Source organism: Bufo bufo, chromosome 5 (assembly GCF_905171765.1).
Source record: "Bufo bufo chromosome 5, aBufBuf1.1, whole genome shotgun sequence".
In the NCBI taxonomy this organism is placed as follows: domain Eukaryota; kingdom Metazoa; phylum Chordata; class Amphibia; order Anura; family Bufonidae; genus Bufo; species Bufo bufo.
This window is the reverse complement of record NC_053393.1, coordinates 474,125,400-474,150,846: the sequence shown is the minus strand read 5'-3', so window position 1 is coordinate 474,150,846 and position 25,447 is coordinate 474,125,400. Positions and strand designations below refer to the sequence as shown.

Here is a 25,447-nt window from a genome sequence, read left to right as displayed (position 1 = left end):
AACACCTGAATACCATTCTGTATATAGATGCTCCTCAATTCTGTAGATATTTCCTTTAATTTGTCACATACACGTATATTAAGTTGTTATTAATGCTGTAAATAAAATGGTGTAATAACATAGTTGCCAACAGAGGAGTGACTGGAGGGGTGACAGCAAAGTGAGTAGATTTGACCCAAAGTGTGGGTGCGGACCCAGGGGCAGTGCTTAAGGGCTCCTTCACACAAGCGTATCCCTTGCGGGAATCACGTTCCGTGTGAGAGAGGGATGGTGCGTGCTGGGCTTAGGAAGAAATGGATGCAAATGAGCTCTTAACAAGCTCTGCTTCTAATGCCACCAGATGTAAGGTGGCATTAGAGGCAGAGCTTGTTAGGAGCTCATTTGCATCCCTTTCTTCCCAGAATTCAAGAGGAGCATGAATGGTCTATAAGTCTCCTCACGCAGATTAAAGAGCACTCTTCTCAAGGAGAGATAGCAACCCCCAAATCCTGACTCAGGCCTCTCACCAAGCTAAGCCAGTACTCTCTGTTCTGCACCGATGAGGGGCAATCACCCCGAAACAGCTGTCTGTAGATGAGGTGCTGGCTTAGTTATTATCCAAGTCATGTCTGAAGACTTATTTAAAGGGTCAAACATTGACTTATAGGATACTTACCTTACGTCTGGTGGCATTAGAATAAGAGCTTGTTAAGAGCTCATTTGCATCCCAGAATTCCAGAGGAGCATGTATGACCTATAAGGCCTCTATAATAAAACTAAACAACACCGATCCCAAACCCGAACTGGGTACCAAACATGCAGATTTTTCTCACGCGCGTGCAAAACGCATTAAAACGCTTTGCACTCATGCAGAAAAATCTCGCATTTTCCCGCAACGCACCCACATCTTTTACCGCAACGCCCGTGTGAACTCAGCCTAAGGGTCCATTCACACGTCCGTGGTGTGTTGCGGACCCGCAAATTGTGGATCCGCAACACACCCGGCCGGCACCCCCTATAGAAATGCCTATTCTTGTCCGCAGCTGTGGACAAGAATAGGATATGTTCTATCTTTTGCGGAGCTGCGGACCGGAAGTTCGGGGCCGAAACCCCCTGCTCTCCGCTTCACGTCCGGGCCCATAGAGAATGAAATTGCGGAACGGGTGCGGACCCTTTTGCGGACATGTGAATGGACCCTTAGTTTCCTCAAGCAGAAAAATGCACCCTCTCACCAAGGAGAGATAGTACCTCCCAAATCCTGACTTAGGAAGCACACGGCTTTATCATGATTGATAATGCTATGTGCCTCTGCTTGACCTTACGGATACCGAATCATAATGACAGCTTTATGTCACTATGATTCTGTAGCAGTAAGGTCAAGCAGAGGCACATAGCATTATCAATCATGATAATGTGTGCTCTACTGCAAGTCCAGAATGGAGGATCACGCTCACACATGGAGCATAATTCCTGCAATGGACTTGGTCGTGTGAAACAGACCGAAATGTTCCACATTATGTTGGCAAGTATGTAACGGATACATGTTTCATAATAACTTATTCTTTAAAGGGGTTGTCTCACTTTAGCAAATGGCATTTATCGTGTAGAGAAAGTTAATACAAGGCACTAATTAATGTATTGTGATTGTCCATATTGCCTCCTTTGCTGGCTGGATTCATTTTTCCATCACATTATACACTGTGCGTTTCCAAGGTTACAACCACCCTGCAGTCCAGCAGCGGAGGCCGTGCTTGCACAATACAGGAAAAAGCATCATCCTATGTGCGCTACCACGGTCTCGGCCACCAGAAAGGCCGTCACTTTGCTGTTCTCTCATTTGCATGCATACCTGTTTGCCATTTGGATGTTATGGCTGGAAGACCAACAGATGTGACAGTGCTGATAGACCTTACCAGGGTCACTGTGGTGCAACCTGAATTGGCAGGACCACAGACATACAGTGCGGCTCCAAGGCCTTCAAAAGAGTCATGCCACTGGTAAAAATAAGGAATTTCATTTAATTGCATCATCTGTATCATACGGGAGCTTACCCACTGATCGCATATTGGCAATATATGTAATCGATATGCTCATGGTTTAAAAAACCTTTTAGACTGGAACTGGGCAACACAGGGGGAGATTTATCAAACTGGTGTAAAGTGGAACTGACTTAGTTGCCCATAGCAACCAATCAGCTTCCATCTTTCATTTTTCACAGCTCCTATGGAAAATGAAAGATGGAATATGATTGGTTGCTGTGGGCAATTAAGTCAGTTCTACTTTACGCCTCCCCCTTATTTTCCGATCGTGCGGGGTTGTCGCTGCGTAGCCATGCAGGGATGAATTCAGTCAGCTCCACAAGAGGAAGGTTGTCAAAAATGGACAACGCCTTAAATAGAGCGTATGCTCGTGTATGTGTAGTTGTGTATATGTCTATGCATATGGGTATCCTGTTGTGCAATACGTGTTTCTGTATATGTTTATTTATGCGTGTGTTTGTATCTGTGGTATTATTTTATGTGTGCCTCTAAGCTAATGTATGTGTGTGCATGTATACATACTGTACATTTTTGCATATATATGTACATACGGGTGTGTATGTGGTTCGTGTGTACTTTTAAATATGTATGAATGATAATTTATATCAGGCATCCTCAAACTGCGGCCCTCCAGCTGTTGTAAAACTACAACTCCCACAATGCCCTGCTGTAGGCTGATACCTGTAGGCTGTTCGGGCATGCTGGGAGTTGTAGTTTTGCAACAGCTGGAGGGCCACAGTTTGAGGATGCCTGATATATATATTACATACAGCATGTTTTATGTATTTATGTATGTGCATGTGTGTATATTAAATATATGCTCCTGAACTCCTAACTTTGCTATAGAACCACATGCTCAATAGTTTTTATAATTATTATTCTTTATATGAAAGATATTTGAATATTTTATGAATGTCGACAATATCTACACAGTGAACTAGTCCATGTAACGCTCTTGACACTATGACTACATGTAAAGGCTTTTTTTAATGTATTTATTTTGCTACATTTGGGTTGGGGAGTTGTGGGAGGTTGTAGCGTGGTTCTCATCTACAGTACACCATCTACATGCTACTATCGCTCTTATTTGTTTAAAAACCCAGTAGGTGGCGCTGTTGCACTAAACAGGTTTCCATCTTCAGCCTGCAGTGTTTGTGTGAGACGCTAAATAACTGTTTTATTTTACTAGAAAACAATAAAGTACAATGTAAAGACAACTAATATGGTATTACTGATCATATATATTTAGAATGAAGATAAAACCATGTATTTTGACTATATAAATATATATATATCTATATATATACATACACTGCTCAAAAACACAAAGGGAACACAAAAATAACACATCCTAGATCTGAATTGATTAAATATTCTTCTGAAATACTTTGTTCTTTACATAGTTGAATGTGCTGACAACAAAATCACACAAAAATAAAAAAAAATGGAAATAAAAAATTTTAACCCATGGAGGTCTGGATTTGGAGTCACACTCAAAATTAAAGTGGAAAAACACACTACAGGCTGATCCAACTTTGACGTAATGTCCTTAAAACAAGTCAAAATGAGGCTCAGTAGTGTCTGTGGCCTCCACGTGCCTGTATGACCTCCCTACAACGCCTGTGCATGCTCCTGATGAGGTGGCGGACGGTCTCCTGAGGGATCTCCTCCCAGACCTGGACTAAAGCATCTGCCAACTCCTGGACAGTCTGTGGTGCAACGTGAAGTTGGTGGATAGAGCGAGACATGATGTCCCAGATGTGCTCAATTGGATTCAGGTCTGGGGAACGGGCGGGCCAGTCCATAGCATCAATGCCTTCGTCTTGCAGGAACTGCTGACACACTCCAGCCACATGAGGTCTAGCATTGTCTTGCATTAGGAGGAACCCAGGGCCAACCGCACCAGCATATGGTCTCACAAGGGGTCTGAGGATCTCATCTCGGTACCTAATGGCAGTCAGGCTACCTCTGGCGAGCACATGGAGGGCTGTGCGGCCCTCCAAAGAAATGCCACCCCACACCATTACTGACCCAATGCCAAACCGGTCATGCTGGAGGATGTTGCAGGCAGCAGAACGTTCTCCACGGCGTCTCCAGACTCTGTCACGTCTGTCACATGTGCTCAGTGTGAACCTGCTTTCATCTGTGAAGAGCACAGGGCGCCAGTGGCGAATTTGCCAATCTTGGTGTTCTCTGGCAAATGCCAAACGTCCTGCACGGTGTTGGGCTGTAAGCACAACCCCCACCTGTGGATGTCGGGCCCTCATATCACCCTCATGGAGTCTGTTTCTGACCGTTTGAGCAGACACATGCACATTTGTGGCCTGCTGGAGGTCATTTTGCAGGGCTCTGGCAGTGCTCCTCCTGTTCCTCCTTGCACAAAGGCGGAGGTAGCGGTCCTGCTGCTGGGTTGTTGCCCTTCTACGGCCTCCTCCACATCTCCTGATGTACTGGCCTGTCTCCTGGTAGCGCCTCCATGCTCTGGACACTACGCTGACAGACACAGCAAACCTTCTTGCCACAGCTCGCATTGATGTGCCATCCTGGATAAGCTGCACTACCTGAGCCGATTGTGTCGGTTGTAGACTCCGTCTCATGCTACCACTAGAGTGAAAGCACCGCCAGCATTAAAAAGTGACCAAAACATCAGCCAGGAAGCATAGGAACTGAGAAGTGGTCTGTGGTCACCACCTGCAGAACCACTCCTTTATTGGGGGTGTCTTGCTAATTGCCTATAATTTCCACCTGTTGTCTATCCCATTTGCTCAACAGCATGTGAAATTGATTGTCACTCGGTGTTGCTTCCTAAGTGGACAGTTTGATTTCACAGAAGTGTGATTGACTTGGAGTTACATTGTGTTGTTTAAGTGTTCCCTTTATTTTTTTGAGCAGTGTATATATATATATATATATATATATATATATATATATATATATATATAGCACAATGTGCTCTTTTTAACTTCAGGGGCCCTGTTCCAGAGATGCAAAATACAGTTTTTATGCTTTATCTACTTTACAGGACATGTAGACATATTGATTGTCACTAGGGATGAGTGAATCGACTTTGGCTGATTTGCATAAAACTTTGTTGTAATACTGTACAGAGCTCCCACTTAGTATTAGAATGTATTGGCTCCGGTGACCCGAAGTTAGACTTCGTGTAACAACTTCATGAATTAATTATTACTGTAAAAAAAAAACTTGATACAGAACTTGGGTTTGGTTCCAAGTAGTACCTTGGAACCAAACCCAAGTTCGGTATCGAGGTTTTTTACAGCGACCCATGAGGAGCCGGAGCAGAGGATGAGAGTGGTAGTGGCTCTGGTTATCACAGTCAATCATGGCGGCTGTCCTCACACTGTTGCTCCCTATGGCCGTGCAGTGAGGAGGGCACACCCTTTCTTCCCTCAGAGCACAACCTTATTCTGGGGCTCCTGCCTGATGGTAGATGGGGTGCCCTTGATGTTAGGTGTTTGGATGGGTGCAAGGCAGGTTATGTGGAATGCAATGGCCAGTGTATGGTGTAGGAGTCAGAAAACCACATCAGAGGTAGAAGAATAGACATCTGTCTTTACTGTAGTGCAAAATAGGAGTAGTAGTACATCCAACTATAGCAAAACACCATTCCAACTGTACACAGTGCAATTCGCTGACTCCTATGCTTGGCCATGCAGATTCCATGTTCTCCAGTTCTCTCTTTCGTTCTGTAGTTCTTGCAGTAATCCACACAGATAACTGTTAGTCTCTGAAGCTGTTTTGGGCCTGAGAAGAGGGAACACATAGACTTTGCTTCCTTCCTCTCCCTACTCCCTCCTCAGACTCTACTAGAACACTCTAAAGCCAAGGGTGGAGCCAGCCACCACCTAGGAACCTCATGCAAAGGCTGAACCAGAGTTATTTAACTCCATCACAACCATACAGAGCTTTGCTGGGAGCATACTAGACATTACAATGGATAACATAAAAATATATTAACATAACATTTAATTGACAAATCATTTGCAGATAGCCCCTGCTCCGGGGAACTGCACCTGTTCCCCACCATTCCGGTCCTGTGCACTGGCTCCCATTGCTCCATCTTTCAGTCCACAGCTTGTTTTCCTTTTGGCTGTGGTATGGACATGGTCACTTTCACCACTGCAGCCAGTGACTGGCTTCAGCAGTTATTAGAGATGAGAAAATGGAAGCTGACGAAGTGGAATTAGATCCGAATTTCATGAAAAATTAAATTCGCTCCAAATTTCCTCACTCTTGGTGGTAAGGAATAAAAAAATTTCCTAAAATGGCAGCTGCACGTGTGAGGACATGGAGCAAGGAACTCTGGGAAGGCGGGATTACCCATAATGCCATGCATGCAGCCAATCAGCAGCCAGCCAGTCCTGTGATGTCACAGCCCTATAAATAGCCTCAGCCATCTTGGATTCTGCCATTTTCCAGTGTACTTACTGCAGGGAGAGACGTCAGGCTGGAGAAATATATTCGTCGTTCAGCAATGCAGTTATATATTCTAAAGCCTTTTGTGGCGTGTATAAGTGGCAAAAGTAAAATATATTTGCCGTCCAGCGGTGCAGTTATATGTTCTAAAGACTGTTGTGGCGTGTATAAGTGGCAAAAGAAAAATATATCTGCCGTTCAGAGGTGCTGAATGGCATATATTCTAAAATCGGATGCTCAACGGACAGGATCTGTTTTTTGGGGGTTATTGTTCTGACGGATCAGAGAAAGGGCAAAATAATCAGTGACGTCAACACAAACTTACTACTGACACCCTCTCCACTCTGCCGTGGGGCTCTACTTGTATAAGCGTTTAATAGAACAGGTTCTGTAGACATCTATGTGGAATCAGCTTATGACGGTGTAAAAGGAGTGCACTTCTTCCTGGTGCCAACATCAACCTGTAAGACTGAGTTGATACTTGAGTTATTTGGTCAGTTTTGGCCCAGTGACCGCCCAAATAAGTGAAGTGATCAGTGATTCTAATAGAGACACCTGTCATCTGCTTGTCATATGGACTCACAGTATTATTTCACTACCACAGCAGACTCCCTATGTGTGTTACTGCAAGACACAGTGTTCTACGCCACTATAAAGGCTCTCTGCAGCCCAGAAAAAGCAGTTTTTTAACGCAATTCGCCGCAAATAAATTCGGATCAAACCCAATTTTTTCAGAAAATTCGGCTAACCGGCCGAATCAAATTTTTTAAAAATTTGCTCATTACTAGCAGTTATGTGCCACTTGGGGACAAGTCACAATTGAATCCAGGCATTGGCTGCAGTAGCACAGGTGACTGTGTCCATGCCCCAACCAGAATGAAAAAAAACGGGATCGGAGGATGGAGGAATGGGAGCCGGTGCGCAGAACCAGAGCATTGGGGAGCAGGTAAATATGAATGTTTTGGAAGGTGATGCAGGCTGGGGGGGGGGCGATAGGAAATTGTTAATTATTCCAATTACCTAAGCACACTGGTTAGGGGAAGACATAAATATGGAGTGCGGGGAGTGTTATCTAAGTACACAAGATGGTGGAGCATGGTAATACGTATTTGGATGAACTATTGGGTCAAAAGCAGCTTGCTGGCAGGTCATGATAAGGTTTTTTTTACAGAAGGGATAGAATATGGAAATAAACACAGTTGTCTTAACAAAACACCAACCTACAATAGGGTTTGTATCCCAAGTACGTTCAAATAAACTTCTAGGAGTGGTTGTCTAATCTGTTATATAATAAAGTCCTGTCAACAAATAGGACTATCACTGCATGTGGACAGGTCACCAGGGGGAATTATTTTATTTGTCTCAGATTGAAGTCATGGAATTGTGGTGAGCAGACCCAACATAACTAATAGGAGATACATAATCTTGGAGGTAAATGGATGATAAAATATATAAAGGAAAAGGTACCACATGAACTCCCAAGCAGCAAAATGAAGGCTAACCCAATGCAGTGCATCAAATGCCTGTGACAGATGCCCCATTCTCACCATAGCTCCCCCTACCCTACGTCACAGATGCCCTAGTGCACCGACCACAGATGTTCTCTATAATGCCAGCTACAAATGCCCTTATATACTGCCAACCTCCCAAGAGTGCATGTCACAGTTGCCCTCATTCCACAGATACCTCCCTTATTGCCTTCCTAAATAAACAAAAGTTTAGGAGTAGTGGCCATCTAAATCTCATTCTAGTACTGGAGTGAAAGTGCTCATGGCCTTTTCTGTAAATATGGTTACACCAGTATATCTCTCCTAAAGCATGGAGATCTGCATGTGACGTCCATAGGCCACAGCTTCTGTTTCTATGCCAAGTCCCAAAGATGTTGGAGTCAATGCCAACAGAAAGAGCAAGAATGTATTTATTAGTGATAATCAAGAGCTCCCTAATGATTGAATGGGTTGTCCCATTAAAAAGCCTTATCCTCTAGCCACATAGTAGGGATAGGTATCTGTGTGTTGATTTGAAAACTGGGGACCCCATGGATCACAAGAATGGGGACCCGGTGTTCTCACATTTGAATGGTGTTGTGGTCTACCCAAAGCACTTCATCTCTATGTAACTCTATGGGACTGCTGAAGACAGCCAAGTACAAATGCTCCTGAATGGACTGGCAGCACACATGTGATTGCCACTCCATTCAAACAGGGGAACAAAAGGACCTCCGTTCTCACAATCAGTAGGAACCCCACAATCGGACACCCACTAATATGACACTGTGTATAAGGGATACGTTTTTACAATAATACAAGCTCTTTAAGGGCAATACGGGCTCTTCGGATCTAGTTTAGGTAATAATGCTAAAGCAACAGAAGTTGCAATTCGAAAAGATAACTCCACCTAAAACGTAAAATTCTTCTAGAACTTTATGAGTTTAGTCTTGCTTTACCTGTACCTTGTGTGACATAATAAGTCCTTCCTGCCATCCTTATGTATATTCCATGTTAAAGCTGCAGAAAGTACATGCCTCTTAGACGTGTAAGCACATTGTAATGGCAAATAGTTTCATACAGCATGCTGCCACCACACAAATTGGGCTCTCACTGTGACAATGAAGTCTTTTAAAATGACAGGGAACATAAATAATCAGTTCCCTGCCAGCAAAACTACTAAACACAGCACTTAGTTAGTAAGCAGAGGGTGAAGACACTCCTCTACATATTAAAGGGAATGTGCCAACAGAAAATGATCTATTGTTTAAATTAAGTTTTTAAGTTAAACTTTCTTTAATTAATTTTTGCTGATGTTAGTTTTAATTTTTATGTCGCTATCTATATCTAAAAAATCCTAAAGTCCTGCAGTTTTTACACTGGCCAATAAGCCTAATTGGAGCCACTTCTTAGTTTGTACAGATCACTTTTCAGCAGTCATCTCATTATCATCATAGGTAGGATTAGAATGATAGATAAAAAGATGATAGATAGATAGATAGATAGATAGATAGATAGATAGATAGATAGATAATACACCATTCACAATAGGTGATTGTCAAAATTATCTCTGCACAGGTCACAGAGCATGCCTAGAAAAATCTCCCATAGAAGTCAATGAGGTCTGCTCATATCCATTGTGTCTGTGGCTCATGGTGGCTGCTGTGAGCATATCTCTAAATGAAATCAACAGATCAGGCTATATGGCCGTCCCCACAATCGGGAAACAGGAAATAGTCATGTTCAAAAAATGATAATGTGTCACTATATAGTTTTAACTGGCGGAAAAAAAATTATAGGTGATCAGTATGATTATTATTGATGTCTCAAACTTTTATACTAAGTACTATGAAAACCATTTTTCGATTGGTTTTATTAAAAGGATTCAACAGTTTTTGTCCTACAGGGTTAAGTTTCAGTCTATCTGCAGACACTTTCACTTTGTCACTTTGTTTTACACGTCATGTTACTGTTTTCACAACTGGAAGTATAGCCCTTATTTCTGAATTCCTAACAGCTCATAAACACTCACTATCGCCAAATTCTTATCAAACTGATACGAATATGACTTAAGTGACTGTTTATGTCAGAATTTAGAGGAAAGGACTACACATTAGCTATGAGAACTGCAACATGATGGGATTCAGTGTAAAACAGAAAGTGACAGTCTGCAGATAGACTAAAACTTAAAGGGTTTGTTCAGGTTCAGAGCTGAACCAAGACATACCTCCATTTTCACCCAGGCAGCCCCCCTGACTTGAGCATCAGAGCAGATCATGCCCCGATACTCTCCTTTGCCCTGCGCTAAATTGCGCAGGGCAAAGGCATTTTCAGGAGTTCCGGTGACGAACCGGGCTCTCCATGGGGCTGCCAGGAAGCCCGGTGACGTCACCGGCACTGATGGGTGGGCTTTAGCGCTGCCCTGGCCATAAAACATGCCAATCAGAGATGGGGACGTCACCGAACACACTGCAGGGCGCAAGCAAAAGAGCACTTGCCCTGCGCGATCCAGAGCAGGACAAGGGAGCGCATCGGAGCATGAGATGCTCCGATGGTAACATCAGGGGGCTGCCTGGGTGAAAACATGGGTATTTAACCCTGCAGGGCAAAAACTGCTGAAAGTTTTTTTATAAAGTCCAACTGGAAAAAAATATTTTTAGCCCAAAATTAGTAACCTATCATAAACAATTGCCCCTGAAGGTGCTCCTAGCCTTTAGATATTTGGTATAGAAGTCTGCTTTTCCTTCCATAGTCATCACTTTCATTTTATGTTTTTTTTGGACTGGGAGATGAGTTGGAGTAAAACAAACAATTCACATATATATATTTTTTACTTTATGTACATGTACTTTACCAGATTCCTAAAACACTTACATTCTGCCTTCATTACTGATGTGAAAAATAGACAACTTTCCAACATGGGAGATGTCATGCCCTTGATTCTTGAAGACAGAATCAATTAGAAAAGCACAATGTTAGAGACACCCCTGTCATAAAAAGAGCTCTGTAATTATTTTAATTTTTATGAAAGTGACAGATGTGTTTTACAGGGCAAAAAGAAAACCGGAGGACATCATCTGTTGTCACTTTTTGTACCTGTACCAGATCTGACATAATGCGATCTGACTTATTGTAATGCCTATTGTAGACACTGACAATTTCATTTAGTTGCACATAATTCATGTGAATTTAGAAGGCTTTACAGGATCTAGTAAAGTGAATCCAAGAGTATTAATGGTTTTAACATGCACTCCTCAACACCAAGAAGAAAATATCATGGAATTATGGAAATCACAGGATTGATAAACATGTTGATAATTAGTAAATTATAAAACATGAAAACAAAATATTCAAAGCATCTTGCTTTATTCACTATCGAGTATGAGCGCCACATGCAGAAATACAAGCACTTACACGCCTTGGCATGCTATCAGTGAGGTTATTAATGGTTGTTTGAGGAATGTTCTGCCATGCTGAATACACTTGGGCATACAAATCATCAAGATCCGCTGCTTACAGCTCCATTTGCAATTGCCGACCAATGATATCCCAGATGTGCTCGATGGGAGACAAGTCTGGAGGCGCTGCGGGCCATGGTAGCGCATTTATGCCACGCAGGCTGATTGCAGTAAAAGCAACATACGACCTGTCTCCTTGGACAGTTTGCAGAAATGGCCGTACCACTGGTTCCACTACCAAATCAATGTAATGCTGAGCTATTAGTGTACCTGAAAGGAAGACTAAAGGGGTCCAGCTACCTTATACTATGCCACCCCATACAACAATCCAGGAAGTAGGAAATTCCCTTGTGAAGGCCTCTTCATGGTGTTGCCCATGTGGTCTCCACACCAATCTCCAGGTATCAATCCAAGACAAAAGCAGGCTTTATCACTGAAGAGGACAAACCTCCATTCCAGCCTCCATTGCCGTTTTGCTGTGCACCATGATAGCCTTTAAGAGCAGTGGCATGAGATCTATGGAACACCTGTGGCTAGACATCTAGCTCATAGGTCAATGTCATGCAAATGCCTTCTGATGGTTTGTGTAGACCCTAGGCTTGGGATGGAACATCCTATTTCACTTGCTGTACAGAATGAATCACTAAGTGCCATTCTTCTACTCAGATGATCCGTCCATGCAGAGGTTTTGCTCACCTCTAGCTTAGGGTTGAGCGAACCCGAACTGTAAAGTTCGGATTCGTACCGAACTTTACGATTTTTTACCCCGAACATTTCAGTAAAAGTTTGGGTTCGAGTTCGGTGTTCGGCGATTTAATGGCGCTTTTTGAAAGGCTGCAGGGCAGCCAATCAACAAGCTTTTAACTCGTGTGCCCTTATAAGCCATCACAGCCATGCCTACTAATGGCATGGCTGTGATTGGCCAGTGCAGCATGTGACCTCTATAGCCTCTATATAAGCTGGAGTCACTCAGCTCTTACTAGTGTAGGGATAGGATGCTGCTGCTGTGAGGGAGAGAATAGGATAGAATCTGATATCAGAACTTGTTGTTAACTCTGCGATCTACAGCGATTTTTTTTTGTGGGTGCAGTGCTACATTTTTGTACCCTGCCCTGAGCCCAGTGACACAGAAAAAAAAGTTTTATCCGTCTGTTAGTAAGGTGGGCGTCGGCGGCCATTTTGTGCAAGTTCAGTGCACCAGCACAGCATATGTGCCAGAGACAATAATTTAATGCTGTTCTTTTAGTTCAGTGGGCAACATATACCCATTTTTTAAGTGCGCCTACACTGCATATGTGCCAGGGGAAGGGAAAATAATATAGGTAATCCATCTGTGAGTTCAGGGACCCAGGGGCCATATTCACATTTTTTTCTGTAAAGTACCCCTGTGCTGCATATGTGAATGTAATCAATTCAGTAAATCCATCTGTTAGATTCTGGGAGGACAAATAAAAAAAAAAAATTGCCAAAAAGTACATTTGCAGTGTAGGCGCAGTGTAGCACTGCATTTGTGATAGTGAAAGAAAATCTGTTAAATCCATCTCTTTCAATTGTGGGTGAAAAAAATCATATCTTTTTTTCCATAAAGTACCTTTGCGGCCTGCGCTGCATTTCTGACAGTCCAATAAAACCAGTCAATACTGCTATTACATTGTTGGTTGACAAATTTTATTTTTATGGGACCGTGAAGTAATTGTATTAAATTCGCCTGTCACACTGTTGTGTGACCTCAAGAAATTTTTCTCTTTATGACACCGGCACAGCCTTACTGTCAGTGAATTTAATTGTTGACTATTGGCGGTTACATTGTCGCCTGATATAAACCATCTGTTAGTTTGGTGGGTGAACGCAAAGAATGAGGAGAGCGTCAAATAAAGGACGTGGCCCTGGTCGTGGTGCTGCTGATGTTGGTGGAGCTCCTGTTGCAGGGAGAGGACGTGGTCGATCTGTGCCAGCTACTCGCACAAGTGAAACACCTTCCTCAGGTGCGAGTAGGCGACAGAACCTTCAGCGTTATTTGGTAGGCCCGAATGCCGCTCTACGAATGGTGAGGCCAGAACAAGAACAGGCGATAGTAGATTGGGTGGCTTACAGTGCCTCCAGTTCCTTCACATTGTCTCCTACCCAGTCCCCTGCTGAAAGATCAGAGTTGGCACCTACAGCCCATGGCCATCTGTCTTTCAACTCACCCCCTTGCAAATCAGGCAAGCAGTCTGAGCCCCAAGTCATGCAGCAGTCTCTTCTGCTTTTTGATGACTCTGTTAGCAGGGTTTCCGTGGGCCATCCACATAGCCCTGCCCCAGAAGTGGAAGAGATTTAGTGCACTGATGCCCAGCCACTTATGTTTCAGGATGAGGACATGGGAAGACCACCGCAGCACGTCTCTGATGATGACGAAACACAGGTGCCAACTGCTGCAGCTTTCTGCAGTCTGCAGACCGATAAGGAGGGCAGGGGTGAAGAGTGGGTGGAAGATGATGTGGAGGATGATGAGATACTAGACCCCACATAGAATCAAGGTCATGCGAGGGACGTGTGCAGTTTGGGGGAAGAGGCTGTGGTCGCACAGAGGCACCAGCACAGCAAAAGAGGGAGTAGGGTGCAAAAGCATCTGTTACATTCTCAGGTGACATTTTAACATTTTTGCCATATACAAACCCCTGTTCTACATAGGTGACAGGGACCTAATTTTTGTAAAATCGTCTGTTCCATTGGTGAGTGACATGAACCCAGTTTTGCCGTGAATAAACCCCTGCTATGCATAGGTGACAGGGACCTAAATTTCAAAAAATTGTCTGTTACATTTTTGGGTGACATTTTACCATTTTTGCCGTATACAAACCCCTGCTCTGCATAGGTAACAGGGACCTAAATTAAAAAAAATTGTCTGTTACATTGATGGTTGACATTAACCCATTTTTGTTGGTGAAAAACCCCTGCTCTGCATTGCTGACAGGGAACTAAATTTAGTAAAAACGTCTCTGTTACTGATCGGAAGATGCGCGACTACTAGCGCACGCTTGTAGACGCGCTGCTGATGGCATTCCCACCTGACAGCGGGGGCTCAGTGGAGGCACAAGGCGAAGGCTGAGGAGGAGGTCACCAACGCAGCTGGGGCCCCGCCAGCACCTCAGAAGGCAGGGTTAGCATGGCCGAAATGTGGAAAAGTTTTGTCAGCACATCACAACAACCAGCACCACCAGCTTATATGGAACGTCTTAGCAGGAGGCAGCATTTCCGCAACATGGTGGAGCAGTATGTGTGCCCACGCCTACACATACTGACTGATGGGTCTGCCCCCCACATCCACCGCCTCCTCAACCTCCTACTCCATATGGACCCCCTCCTAGATCAAGATTTTTATTTTTACGTATTTTATGCTATTTTAAGTCATTTCCCTATCCACATTTGTTTGCAGAGCACTTGTCATGCTCTTAACCACATTTTGCTGCCCTTTGCAGCCCTCTAGCCCTTTCCATGACTTTTTAGTGCTCCAAAGTTCGGGTCCCCATTGACTTCAATGGGGTTCGGGTCCCGAACTCAAACTTTTTTGCGAAGTTCGGCCGAACCCGAACATTCAGGTGTTCGCTCAACTCTACTCCTGCTGTCATTCCAGTTTGCCATTGTCCAGCCAACCACTGGGTCCCACAACATTGAACAGTGCTGACATCTCGGCCAAGGCATGCAGCGATCTGCCGGAGTGATAAACCAAGGTCTCTCAGTTCAAGGATTTTGTACCTCTCAGTTTGTGAATAGTGGCACATCGACAAACAGGAGGCATCACAGAATCATCCAACAGAACTTGATTACATTTTTGAGGTTTCATGTGGCTAAAAGACATTGCTTTCAATCTGGCTTTTATGCCCCTCTCACATGACACTGAGAGGGGCATAGGTGCTTGAAAATGTTATCTGCAAATCTTGGCGACACCTTTCTTAGATTGGAAACCAATCTAAGAAAAGGAATGAGATGTGTGCTACTTAGTGCATCATTAAAATTTGAATCAAAGAGGTTGACACAGGACTTTTATGGATTGCTTATAATACTGTAAATGACCTTTTTGACCTCATGTATAGGTTTTTCTGTCACTTAGGAGGTGTATCCTACCTGAGCACCAAGCTTAGGAGCGTCATACTCTCCACAGACATTTATGACACACTGCCACCAATACTCTATATGCAAGCGACTGCAGTGACCACCAGCAATGATTTGAACAAAATGGCATTAACATTAGAAAAGTGGTTCATCATTTAGGTCTCTGTTCAGCTCCACATGGTCCCCACTGAAAAAAACAGGTTAGTGGCAAATAAAAAAAAAATTATGCAGAACAAACAGTTGACAAAGTGGGAGGGAAGTTGCTAATACTACTGCCAGTACTAGTGATATCCTAGTGATTTGCCATCAAGTCTTTTCTTTTATGACCGCCTCGGGAGGTCACAGGTCTCGCGGGATCACGCGCCGCAGAATGGGATTGTGTACCAAAGTGACTGAACTCATACGGAACAAGTACAAGGTGGGTGGGGGGATGATCTGTTGAGTTGCCCAGGGTCCACTCCCATCAATATTAAAGAGTCCAAGGAAATTTTTCTGCACTGGTGAGGAAATGAAACATAACAGATATTGGAAAGTTACCGAATGTTGTATTTAGTGTGGATCCCGAATATTCGAATTGCGAATTTTTATTGCGAATAGAGGCACTTCGAGAATTTGCGAATATTTAGAATATGGTGATATATAGTCGTAATTTCGAATATTCGAGATTTTTTTTAATCAGTACACATGATCCCTCCCTGCTTCTAGCTTGTGGGCCAATGAGAAGGCTGCAATATCTTTGACTTTAGTAGTAATGTTGATTGCGAATTTTCGTAATGCAAATTTTTGTAAAGAGAATTTTCGTAATGCGAATTTTTGTAATGAGAATCAAAGAGATCGTGAAAACTCAGATCCGATGGTATATTCTAACCCCCAGGCGTTCCCATGGTGACGGGGACCCTTTACAGGGAGGAGTATGCCAAAGTGGAACAACTGTACAGATAAAAAAAAAAAAGACAAATATTCTAAAAAACGAATATATTCGTTTTTTAGAATATTCGTAATATTCTAAAACAAGAATATATAGCAATATAGCGAATCTTAGAAAAAAAACTAATGTAGAACAATTTAGCTAATATAGTGCTATAATCTTTTTTTTTTGAATAGTTGTAATTTTTTTCCAATCTGAATTTCAGATGAGAAAAAAATTACAACTATTAGACAAAGAAGATTATAGCACTATATTAGCTAAATTGCTCTACATTCGTGTTTTTTTTTTTTCGAATATTCGCTATATTGCTATATATTTGCTTTTTAGAATATTCGTAATATTCTAAAACAAGAATATATAGCAATAAAGCGAATTATAATATTACGAAAATTCGCAATCAACACTACTCCTAAAGTCAAAGATATTGCAGCCTTCTCATTGGCCCACAAGCTAGAAGCAGGGAGGGATCATGTGTACTGATTAAAAAATTATCTTGAATATTCGCTATATTGCTATATATTCTTGTTTTACGAATATTCTAAAAAAGTAATATATATCACTATATCGAATATATTAGTTTTTTTTTTTAATATTTGTCTTTTTTTCCAACTGAAGTCATGATTCCTCCCTGCTTAAGTTAAGCAGGGAGGAATCATGACTTTAGATGGAAAAAAAAATCCAAAACCCACTTTTTAAGAACCAGTTCAGGTCTGAAGTCACTTTGTGAGGCTTACATAATAGAAACCACCCAAAAATGACCCCATTTTAGAAACTACGCCCCTCAAGGTATACAAAACTGATTTTACAAACTTTAATAACCCTTTTGGTGTTCCACAAGAATTAATGAAAAATGGAGATGAAATTTCTGAATTTCCAATTTTAATCAATTTTTTCCAGTAGCAAAGCAAGGGTTGACAGCCAAATAAAACTCAATATTTAATAACCTGATTCTGCGGTTTACAGAAATACTCCACATGTGATCGTAGACTGCTGTACGGGCAAACGGCAGGGCGCAGTAGGAAAGGAACGCCATATGGTTTTTGGAAGGCAAATTTAGCTGAACTGGTTTTTAGATGCCATGTCCCATTGAAGCCTCCCTGATGCACCCCTACAGTAGAAACTCAAAAAAGTGACCACATTTTGGAAACTACGGGATAAGGTGTCAGTTTTATTGGTACTATTTTGGGGTACATATGATTTTTAATTGCTCTATATTACGTTTTTTGTGAGGCAAGGTAACCAAAAAATGGATGTATTGGCACCGTTTTTATTTTTACTGCGTTTTAGCTGAGGGATTAGGTCATGTGACTTTTTTATAGAGCAGATCGTTACGCACGTGGCAATACCTAATATGTCTACTTTTTCTTATTTATTTAAGTTTTACACAATAATAGCATTTTTGAAACTGAAATAATTATATTTTAGTGTCTCCATAGTCTGAGAGCCATACCTTTTTTATTTTTTGACCGATTCTCTTAGGTAGGGTCTCATTTTTTGAGGGATGAGGTGACGGTCTGATTGGTACTATTTTGGCGGGCATACACCTTATTGATCAGATTTTGTGATGTAATGTGACAAAAATTTCATTTTTTTTACATATTTTTTTTTTTTAACGGTGTTCACCTGAGGGGTTAGGTCATGTTATATTTTTATAGAGCTGGTTGTTACGGATGTGGCGATACCTAATATGTATGTTTTTTTTATGTATTTCACTTTAGCACAATAATAGCAGTTTTGAAACAAAAAAAATGATGTTTTAGTGTCTCCATGTTCTGAGAACTATAGTTTTGTTTTTTTCGGGCGATTGTTTTATTGATACCATTTTGTGGGACATACGCCTTTTTGATCGCTTGGTGTTGCACTTTTTGTGATGTAAGGTGACAAAAATAGCTTTTTTTACACCATTTAAATTTTTTTATGGTGTTTATCGGACAGGGTGGATCATGTAATATATTTCTAGAGCCGGTAATTACGGACTCGGCGATATCCAATATGTGTGGGTTTTGTTTTTTTTTCTGTTTTTTATTATAAAATAAGGGGAAAGGGGCGTTTTTTTCTTTTTTACTTTAATAATTTTATTACTTTATTAATTTTATTAAAAACACTTTTTTTTTCTTTACTTTATTTATGATGTTCACTTTTGGGGGTCTGATCATCTCTGCAATGCATTACAATACAGATGTATTGTAATGCATTGCCTGTTAGTGTATTACACTGAGTCATACACAAACAGGTTGCCTAGGAGACCCAGCCTGATGCTGGATCTCCGCAGCACCCGTAGAAGGCAGTTCCCAATACCATGCAAGGCATTGGGCAGCCTCTGCACGGCATCGGGGTGCCTTGTGATGTATCGGGTCTCCGCCACAGCAGCGCGGGGACTCGATGCGATCACTCACCCTACGCAAACCCGTCCTCAGGACAGCGATACAGATGGCTGTGCAGAGGCAGGGGAGGGAGAGGAGTGTCCCTTTCCCTTCCTCTGATAGGCTGCAGGCACGAGGCCCGCAGCCTATCAGAGGCCGGTGCAGGTGGCGCGATGACGTCATCGCGCCGCCGCCTGAGCCGTACAGAGCGGGACACAGGCCGGAAGAGGCCTGCATCGCATCGCTGACATGGAGGTAAGTATGTGTTTTTTTTTTTATATATACAATACTTTTACTGGCACAGGGGGGGCTGTCATTACTGGCACGGGGGGGCTGTCATTACTGGCACAGGGGGGCTGTCATTACTGGCACAGGGGGGCTGTCATTACTGGAACAGGGGGGGCTGTCATTACTGGCACAGGGGGGGCTGTCATTACTGGCACAGGGGGGGGGCTGTCATTACTGGCACAGGGGGGCTGTCATTACTGGCACAGGGGGGGGGGCTGTTATTACTGGCACGGGGGGGCTGTTATTACTGGCACAGGGGGGGCTGTTATTACTGGCACAGGGGGGGGCTGTTATTACTGGCACGGGGGGGGCTGTTATTACTGGCACAGGGGGGGGCTGTTATTACTGGCACAGGGGGGGCCTGTTATTACTGGCACAGGGGGAGGGCTGTTATTACTGGCACAGGGGGGAGGGCTGTTATTACTGGCACGGGGGGGCTGTTATTACTGGCACAGGGGGGCTGTTATTACTGGCATGGGGGGCTGTTATTACTGGCACAGGGGGTGTTGTTATCACTGGCACAGGGAGAGGGCTGTTATTACTGGCACGGGGGGGCTATAACTAGCACAGGGGGGCTGTTATTACTGGCACATGTTTGGGGGCACTATAGGGGCATCTACTGAGGCCACAAAGAAGGGGTGTTTTATATGGGGGCTCTGTACAGTACAATGTTATACTGGGACACATTATGGTGGGTACTATGGGGAAGGGGGGAGAGGAGTACTATGGGGTCATCTACGGGGGGCACTAAGAAGGGGTATTTTATACTTGTAAATTATGGGGGACACTGAGGGCATCTACGGGAGCATTTTATACTGGTACATTATGGGGGGCACTAGGAAAAGGAGGGTGTGGAGCACTATGGGGGCATTTACTGGGGGCACTATATAGGGGTATTTTATACTGGCACATTATGGGGACATTAGCTCACCTGGGGGCATTACAAGGGGGTATTTTTTGCACTGTCACATTATAAGGAGAATTATTTATACTGGGGGGGGCATTATGATGGGCTTTATTACTCCCCCATGGTATGACCCCCTAGTAGCAGCACCAGCCTCTCCCTGCTCTGCTATTCCTCTGCCCCTTCTCCAAATCCTTATTATGAAATCTTTTTCATTAGGATAAAACACAACATCAGCTCCGCCGAGCCCCCGGCCAAAGTGTGGAAGTGGCGTCCGAGATCCCCAAGGGCCAAGTCAAGTAATTGTAAGTTTTCATGTAAAATATGTTTGTTATACACACACAGCCTACACTGTGCCACACAATATACAGTATACCGCTACACTGTGGAGTCTGTTTTATAAGCACCATTGTTTTGTGGCGGCGGACAGAAAATAATCTGAAAGTGCCCCTCCCGAGACCAGGCTCTGGATCCGCCACTGTTGCCCAATGGTATCAGACTGTGTAAATAGGATCTTAGGCTGTCACTCTTGCCTATGGAAACTGTGAATTTGAAGAGTGTCCTGAATATAGGAGTAGTAATTACAAAATTAGAACAGTCGATTTTGATTTTGTAACGACTACTCATTTTTACAACAAAATAAATACCATTTAAGATATTCAGATGTTAAAGGGGTTTTCCCATAAAAAATATTCAATAGTTTTCAAACCAGTACCTTGATCAGAATACTTTTGTAATTGAATGTAATTAAAGATATTGTAGAGCAATGAAGTTATTCAATAAAATCTATATGTATAGTACCACCTAGTATTTGCTCTGTTTCTAATTTCTCTCTCCTGCTCACTGAGGTGGACATACATGCCCAGTTCCATTCTTCAACTGCCACTAGCTGCAGAAAACGTCCCCTGAGCTGCCAGCTTGAAATAAATCTAGTAGAGCAATGAATGGGGAGATCTCTGGATCCATATGAGGTACAGGGCTGGTTCTAGCTTTGTTAGATAGAGGTTGTCATTTACTATATGATGTATGATTTACATTTCTTACATTAATGGAATAACCCACATTTGCATGGGTTTTGCTGTAGATAATGTTCTGTTAACAACTCATGCTAAAGTCAATAACTTGTAGGAAAATAAGTAAGCAGGCACACTCTAATTTGGGTCAATTTATTAATTTATTTATATATATATGGTCGATGTAGGGTATTTTAAAATGGTAAAGATGGGGTAAAAGAATTTCCTTTTAGATAGGTAAAGAAAAAATGAATGTCATTCAATGGTAACCAGCTGGTATTAGAAGTATTGATGTAACAGCATATAAGAGTGGTAAAAAATGATAAAAAAGATGAAAAAAAGATGAAAAAATTGTAAAAATAGTATAAAAGTGCGCTGGTAATGCGCTGAAAAAGTTGTCCTTTTATAAAAGAGTGTCTTTTCATAAAATAGTCTCAAGAATCATGCGTTTATATTCCTATATATAGGATAATCATAAACTTTTGTGTTGATGTCCTCTGGGTGAGAGATAGATACGTAGATACTGCGCCTTATGACTCCTTATATGGTTCCCGCTGTAAATGGAGAGAACGTGATGTGCCTTTTTTGGTATATGTAAGTAGGTAATTTATCAAAGAACCGCAGGCATATACATTATTCAAGTGCAGTAGTGAGTAAACCGCAAGCTTGTACTTTGCAGTAGTTAGTAAATGTAACGCTTGTATGCGGATGCTGTAGGAGGAAGGGGCGCTCTGTGCCTGAGTTCAGCGTCCCGCACTGTCTCTGGCGACAGAGATCACTTACCCTTCACCCGGCGCTGCTGTCTTCGGTCCTCCGGCCTTGCTCAGTTCTCCCTGGGCGGCTGTCTTGAATCCAGGAGTCGGCGGTGTATCTCGTTGCCAAGGACGCCGGGAGGCGTGGTTCGCGCGTCTGTGAGGTGACGTGTGTAGTCACGTGATCGCGGTCTTTCCCGGCTTGTGCTAAATGGTCCCGGCCTCTTCTTCTAGCTCCGTTCCAAGTGATGGGTATTCAGACAATCCTCTGCTCCTTAAACGCGTTTCGGGAGTCTCTCCCTTCATCAGTAAGTGAAGGATTGGAGTGAATACTGGAGTATTTATAGGGCAAAGGCAATTAGCTCAATTATGAGTCGATTTAACTTTTTCATTGTATGTATTTTGTACTGGTTATCCTATTGGGGTCTAGCATGGCACATTTAGTTTATTACGCAAATAAAAGTGTGGAAAAGGCAGATGGATGAATACAATGATTTGGAGAATGTATATATGAAAAATATTTATGAAGAAATAGATTGTTTTGTTTTGACCTATTGTGCTGGGTATTAGGAATCTCTTCTTTGGTGCATGGGATAATGGTAATAATTGTAGGTTCATTACTTAGTGGTTTGCATATAGGTTGTGATATGCGTTCATTGCTTTAAGGCCTACATACAGGCAGTGAGTCAGCCTGTGTGGCATAATATAAGATCATTGATCCATATTTGGTGGATGGGGATTTGTGTGTATATCTTGTGTTTCTCATCCTTGTACACTTAAGTGAGGGGGTAGTGATACATATAGTGTGGTGCAGGGAGGTGCTTATGGGGGTGGGTGTTGTGTATAGGTATATTCGTGCGTACATGTGTATACACACGTACACATACACACCAAATATTTTCTTGTGGTAGGTATTCCCCAGATGTTCCCTGGTTTTAAGTGCACAGACGGATGCATCCAATATGTCGCTGGTCCGTAGTGTAAAGACCCAGCGACTGCTTGGGTCCATCCTCCCCGTGCAAAACCCAAGGAGGATGAGTCCTATATGCCATAGCAACAGCAGGGATAGGTGTTATTCTATCATTAATAATATTATATAGGTTAGGGACCAAGATTTTTTTTCTTTTTTCTTTTGTCAATACTGGTAATTAATCTTGTAGTAAGGTTTTGTCCTTTCTGTCACTGGTCCGTCATCTCTGTATGTTTTAAATGAAGTAGGAATATGTACAATTCACTAGGAGGGTAGGTATGGTATGACAAAAAAAAGGGGGTGCTACTTGTGTAAAATCCAGTATGTAGTATATTGGAGTCCTGGTTTTATAGGTGTAGATATTGTAGTGGTTTATCTGTGTATATCATGTTTTTGTGGGTATTTGATATATTTTCCTATGATGTTACTGATGGATCCTAGTTGCAAGTGCACAGATGGGTGTACCCAATATGTCGCTGGTCCGTAGTATAAAGACCCAGCGATTATTCTGGATTTATCATCCCTGTGCATCTACAGGAGGGTGAACATCAATCATGTAGTAACACCTCACTACTTATCACCTCACTACTACCTCACTACTCATTCTTGATGTTACTACATGATTGATGTTCACCCTCCTGTAGATGCACAGGGATGATAAATCCAGAATAATCGCTGGGTCTTTATACTACGGACCAGCGACATATTGGGTACACCCATCTGTGCACTTGCAACTAGGATCCATCAGTAACATCATAGGAAAATATATCAAATACCCACAAAAACATGATATACACAGATAAACCACTACAATATCTACACCTATAAAACCAGGACTCCAATATACTACATACTGGATTTTACACAAGTAGCACCCCCTTTTTTTTGTCATACCATACCTACCCTCCTAGTGAATTGTACATATTCCTACTTCATTTAAAACATACAGAGATGACGGACCAGTGACAGAAAGGACAAAACCTTACTACAAGATTAATTACCAGTATTGACAAAAGAAAAAAGAAAAAAAATCTTGGTCCCTAACCTATATAATATTATTAATGATAGAATAACACCTATCCCTGCTGTTGCTATGGCATATAGGACTCATCCTCCTTGGGTTTTGCACGGGGAGGATGGACCCAAGCAGTCGCTGGGTCTTTACACTACGGACCAGCGACATATTGGATGCATCCGTCTGTGCACTTAAAACCAGGGAACATCTGGGGAATACCTACCACAAGAAAATATTTGGTGTGTATGTGTACGTGTGTATACACATGTACGCACGAATATACCTATACACAACACCCACCCCCATAAGCACCTCCCTCCACCACACTATATGTATCACTACCCCCTCACTTAAGTGTACAAGGATGAGAAACACAAGATATACACACAAATCCCCATCAACCAAATATGGATCAATGATCTGATATTATGCCACACAGGTTGATCTTATATTATGCCACACAGGCTGACTCACTGCCTGTATGTAGGCCTTAAAGCAATGAACGCATATCACAACCTATATGTAAACCACTAAGTAATGAACCTACAATTATTACCATTATCCCATGCACCAAAGAAGAGATTCCTAATACCCAGCACAATAGGTCAAAACAAAACAATCTATTTCTTCATAAATATTTTTCATATATACATTCTCCAAATCATTGTATTCATCCATCTGCCTTTTCCACACTTTTATTTGCGTAATAAACTAAATGTGCCATGCTAGACCCCAATAGGATAACCAGTACAAAATACATACAATGAAAAAGTTAAATCGACTCATAATTGAGCTAATTGCCTTTGCCCTATAAATACTCCAGTATTCACTCCAATCCTCCACTTACTGATGAAGGGAGAGACTCCCGAAACGCGTTTAAGGAGCAGAGGATTGTCTGAATACCCATCACTTGGAACGGAGCTAGAAGAAGAGGCCGGGACCATTTAGCACAAGCCGGGAAAGACCGCGATCACGTGACTACACACGTCACCTCACAGACACGCGAACCACGCCTCCCGTCCTTGGCAACGAGATACACCGCCGACTCCTGGATTCAAGAAAGCCGCCCAGGGAGAACTGAGCAAGGCCGGAGGACCGAAGACAGCAGCGCCGGGTGAAGGGTAAGTGATCTCTGTCGCCAGAGACAGTGCGGGACGCCGCACTCAGGCACAGAGCGCCCCTTCCTCCTACAGCATCCGCATACAAGCGTTACATTTACTAACTACTGCAAAGTACAAGCTTGCGGTTTACTCACTACTGCACTTGAATAATGTATATGCCTGCGGTTCTTTGATAAATTACCTACTTACATATACCAAAAAAGGCACATCACGTTCTCTCCATTTACAGCGGAAACCATGTAAGGAGTCATAAGGCGCAGTATCTACGTATCTATCTCTCACCCAGAGGACATCAACACAAAAGTTTATGATTATCCTATATATAGGAATATAAACGCATGATTCTTGAGACTATTTTATGAAAAGACACTCTTTTATAAAAGGACAACTTTTTCAGCGCATTACCAGCGCACTTTTATACTATTTTTACAATTTTTTCATCTTTTTTTCATCTTTTTTATCATTTTTTACCACTCTTATATGCTGTTACATCAATACTTCTAATACCAGCTGGTTACCATTGAATGACATTCATTTTTTCTTTACCTATCTAAAAGGAAATTCTTTTACCCCATCTTTACCATTTTAAAATACCCTA

The 25,447-nt window shown here is 42.4% G+C and overlaps 1 long non-coding RNA gene across 1 annotated transcript; it reads left to right on the top strand.

Moving 5' to 3' along the window:
- Positions 1-1,647: 1,647 nt before the first annotated feature.
- LOC121000981 lies at positions 1,648-24,672 on the top strand. The gene is made up of 3 exons (XR_005778948.1): positions 1,648-1,761; positions 18,081-18,086; positions 24,662-24,672. It is a non-coding gene; the product is annotated as an uncharacterized LOC121000981 (long non-coding RNA).
- The last annotated feature ends 775 nt before the right edge of the window (positions 24,673-25,447 follow it).